Below are 5000 nucleotides of genomic sequence, written 5' to 3' on the forward strand. Positions count from 1 at the left end.
CAGGCCGCGGGGGGGAACGACAGGGACAATCATGCGGGGGGCTGTCAGCCCCGGCTCGCAAGACGGAGGCCAGGCCTCGGCAGCGGGCACGTCACGCCACGAGGTCGGGGATTGCGAGGAGAGCCAACGCATGGGCGCGCGCACGGCAATTTAATGCCACGCCCACGCCAGCGTAGAGCTCTCCTCGCAATCCCCAAGCTCGGCGGTCCGCACCAGCCACGTCGGCCAGGCCTCCGACTTGCGAGCAGGGGCAGCGGCCACCGCCGCCGTGACGTCGCGGCAAGCAGACAGCCGCGCAGCAGCTGCCAGCACCTTGGCACAAGCACGGCAAATGAATGCCACGCCCACGCCGCGGATAAGCAGCCCCAACGCGCCCGACGGCTTGGAGCGGGTCCCGAAGACGGTGGCCGGAATCGGGTCGTCGCCGGCCGGAAAACGGGTCATCGATGCCGGCAATACTTCGGGCCATGAGGCCCCCCACCTTAGTCCGAGTTTAGCAACAGCCCACATATCCCCCGCGGCAGGCCTATGGGCGCCAGGCCAGCGCGCCCCATGGCCAGTCAGGGGGCACCCCCCTAAAGAGCAATAAGTGTCATTGAAGCTCTGGCAGGGGGAGACACTACTAGGTCCCAGCTGTCACCCCCCCTCTAAAAAATTCATTTCTTGGTATTTTGAGCTGAAATTTTGCACAGAGGTTGGCAAAAATCCAATCCAACTTTATTAATTTTTCCAGAATTTTTCGAGGTCGGGAAGTATTTTTTTTTATTTTCCTACCATTAAAAATCGAGGAAATCGGAAAAAATAGGAACCGGCTCGGAATGACCCCAAATTCAGTGGGCAGCCTCATAAAAATATGGCTGATTTTACTGGATTGATTTCATGTGGAAAGCACGACGTTTTGTTGTAGGAATGCGGGAACCCCGGCGGCTCGCCTGCCGCGGCCAGCGACGTCGGGCTGGCCCCTGCAGCGCCTAGCCTCTCCCACGCGGGGGGCAGGCCAGAGCGCGGGGGGCCAGGGCCCGAAGGCAGCCCCCCCGCGGGCGAGAGAGCAAGCCAGCAGGGGCTGTCGCCTGCCGCGGCCAGCGACGTCGGGCTGGCCCCTGCAGCGCCTAGCCTCTCCCACGCGGGGGGCAGGCCAGAACGCGGGGGGCCAGGGCCCGAAGGCAGCCCCCCCGCGGGCGAGAGAGCAAGCCAGCAGGGGCTGTCGCCTGCCGCGGCCAGCGACGTCGGGCTGGCCCCTGCCGCGGCCAGCGATGTCGGGCTGTCGCCTGCCGCGGCCAGCGACGTCGGGCTGGCCCCTGCAGCGCCTAGCCTCTCCCACGCAGGGGGCAGGCCAGAACGCGGGGGGCCAGGGCCCGAAGGCAGCCCCCCCGCGGGCGAGAGAGCAAGCCAGCAGGGGCTGTCCGCGCGTCGCGCAGCGCGGCATGGCTGCGGGGGCCGCGCGCGCGCGCCCAAGGGCCCCCAAGGGCCCCAGGCCCTCAGGCCCCAGCGCCCCAGCGCCCAGCGCGGGCGGGCGCGCGCGCGCGTGTGGTCTTTGAGGGGCGCCGGCCTGGTGGCTCCCTAAAGAGCAATAAGTGTCATTGCAGCTCTGGCAGGGGGAGACACTACTAGGTCCCAGCTGTCACCCCCCCTCTAAAAAATTCATTTCTTGGTATTTTGAGCTGAAATTTTGCACAGAGGTTGGCAAAAATCCAATCCACCTTCATTAATTTTCCCAGAATTTTTCGAGGTCGGGAAGTATTTGTTTTAATTTTCCTACCATTAGAAATCGAGTAAATCCGCAAAACTAGGAACCGGCCCGGAATGACCCCAAATTCAGTGGGCAGCCTCATAAAAATATGGCTGATTTTACTGGATTGGTTTCATGTGGAAAGCACGATGTTTTCTTGTAGGAATGCGGGAACCCCGGCAGCTCGCCTGCCGCGGCCAGCGACGTCGGGGACGCTGGCCTGCGCTGTCGAGCCCGCGAGGGCTGTCTCCGCGGCAGGCCCCCCCTGAACGGGGCACGACAGGCCACCGCGCTGGCTCGTCCAGCGTCGACAGTCCCTCGTCCAGGTTTCAGATCGCGCCAAGTCGAACCCATGACCTGCTCAAGCCATCGTGCGCTGCCGAATTCGCATCTGCGTGTAGGCTGCCATTCCACGCGGCAGCCCCTGTTTTCGTCAGCGTGCCCCCCTGACGAATTTTCCTGCCTGGCCCAGTCCAGCGTCCAGCCCCTGTTCGTCGAAAAATCTGCGCTGCCGATTTTCCACGCGGCAGCCCCTCTTTTCGTCAGCGTGCCCCCCTGACGAATTTTCCTGCCTGGCCCGGCCAGTCCAGCCCCTGTTCGTCGAAAAATCTGCGCTGCCGATTTTCCACGCGGCAGCCCCTCTTTTCGTCAGCGTGCCCCCCTGACGAATTTTCCTGCCTGGCCCGGCCGGTCCAGCATCCAGCCCCTGTTCGTCGAAAAATCTGCGCTGCCGATTTTCCACGCGGCAGCCCCTGTTTTCCTCAGCGTGCCCCCCTGACGAATGTTCGTCGAAAAATCTGCGCTGCCGATTTTCCACGCGGCAGCCCCTCTTTTCGTCAGCGTGCCCCCCTGACGAATGTTCGTCGAAAAATCTGCGCTGCCGATTTTCCACGCGGCAGCCCCTCTTTTCGTCAGCGTGCCCCCTGACGAATTTTCCTGCCTGGCCCAGTCCAGCGTCCAGCCCCTGTTCGTCGAAAAATCTGCGCTGCCGATTTTCCACGCGGCAGCCCCTCTTTTCGTCAGCGTGCCCCCCTGACGAATTTTCCTGCCTGGCCCGGCCGGTCCAGCCCCTGTTCGTCGAAAAATCTGCGCTGCCGATTTTCCACTCCGCAGCCCCTGTTTTCGTCAGCGTGCCCCCCTGACGAATTTTCCTGCCTGGCCCGGCCAGTCCAGCGCCCAGCCCCTGTTCGTCGAAAAATCTGCGCTGCCGATTTTCCCCGACGAACCTGCAGCTGCACAAATCCGCGCTGCCACTGCCCCATTGTCTGGACCAACAGTCTTTTCCATCAAGCCCTGGACTATAAATCGTCCAGACTCATCGCCAGCACCCGCTGCCGATTCTGCCGACTTTGCCGATTTCGTCGGCGCTGCCGATTCCAACACTGCCCGCCGTGCCTGAACCAGCGCTGTTTCGTCAGCGTGTCCCCTTGACGAATTTCCCTGCCTGGCCTGGACAGTCCATCTTCCAGCCCATGTTCATCGAAAAATCTGCGCTGCCGATTTCCCCGACGAACCTGCAGCTGCACAAATCTGTGCTGCCGATTTCCCCCCCTGTCGGCATGGCTGCCGCTGCCCCGATGTCCAGACCAACAGTCTTTTTTGTCGACTTTGCCGATTTTGTCCGCGCTGCCGATTCCAACACTACCCCCTGCATCCAAACCAGCATTGTTTCGTCAGCTCTTCCCCTGACGATTTTAGCCCTGTAACAAACAGTAGGCCTCCAATCCCGCCAACGGGAGCCAAGTTGATAGGGAAGAGAATTGAATGACGCGCCTGGTCCTCGCACCCCGCCACCCGAGGGGCCTTTTTCCCGGCAGCCTCTGAAAAACTCTAGCTTTCACGGTCCTCGCCGCCCCTCACCACCATGGCAGGCCTCTAATCCCACCCATCAGCAGTTGTAGCCGATAGGGCAGTGATTTGAATGACGCGTCGCGGGCCTCCGGGTCATCTCACCCGGCCATTAATTGGAGCGTTTTTGGCTGGCCGAGGATGGGGGGATGGATCTCTTCTTCCGAAAAAGCAAACAGTACATCGGGAGTTATGTTGACGGGGCATGGAATTGAATGACCCGTCGCGGGCCGCCGGGTCATCTCACCCGGCCATCCCGGGGAGCGTTTTTCCCGGCAGCATCGGGGAAACTCTTGCTTTCACTGCCCGCTGCCCAAGTCCCCACTCGAATCGGCCCCCCGCGCCAACAAGCCAACGCTGCCGAATCGGCAGACACTGCTGCCGAATCTGCCGACACTGCCCCGCGGGCTGCCACTGCCCCAGTGTCTAAACCAGCGGTCTTTCTCATCGAGCCTTGGACTATCCAGTCCGTCCTGACTCATCGCCAGCACCTGCTGCCGATTCTGCCGACTTTGCCGATTTTCTCGGCGCTGCCGATTCCAACACTGCGCCCACCGTGTCTGAACCAGCGCTGTTTCGTCAGCGTGTCCCCTCGACGAATTTTCCTGCCTGGCCTGGACAGTCCACCGTCCAGCCCGTGTTCGTCGAAAAATCTGCGCTGCCGATTCTGCCGACTTTGCCGATTTCGTCGGCGCTGCCGATTCCAACACTGCCCGCCGTGCCTGAACCAGCGCTGTTTCGTCAGCGTGTCCCCTCGACAAATTTTCCTGCCTGGCCTGGACAGTCCATCGCCCAGCCCATGTTCGTCGCAAAATCTGCGCTGCCGATTTTCCCCGACGAACCTGCAGCCGCACAAATCTGCGCTGCCGAATCTGCCGACACTGTCCCGCGGGCTGCCACTGCCCCAGTGTCTAAACCAGCAGTCTTTCTCGTCGAGCCTTGGACTATCCAGCCCGTCCAGACCCATCGCCAGCACCCGCTGCCGATTCTGCCGACTTTGCCGATTTCGTCGGCGCTGCCGATTCCACCACTGCCCGCCGTGCCTGAACCAGCGCTGTTTCGTCAGCGTGTCCCCTCGATGAATTTTCCTGCATGGCCCGGCCAGTCCAGCGTCCAGCCCATGTTCGTCGAAAAATCTGCGCTGCCGATTCTGCCGACTTTGCCGATTTCGTCGGCGCTGCCGATTCCAACACTGCCCGCCGTGCCTGAACCAGCGCTGTTTCGTCAGCGTGTCCCCTCGACAAATTTTCCTGCCTGGCCTGGACAGTCCACCGTCCAGCCCGTGTTCGTCGAAAAATCTGCGCTGCCGATTCTGCCGACTTTGCCGATTTCGTCGGCGCTGCCGATTCCAACACTGCCCGCCGTGCCTGAACCAGCGCTGTTTCGTCAGCGTGTCCCCTCGACAAATTTTCCTGCCTGGCCT

Source organism: Populus nigra, chromosome 2, assembly GCF_951802175.1.
Source record: "Populus nigra chromosome 2, ddPopNigr1.1, whole genome shotgun sequence".
Classification (NCBI taxonomy): Eukaryota; Viridiplantae; Streptophyta; class Magnoliopsida; order Malpighiales; family Salicaceae; genus Populus; species Populus nigra.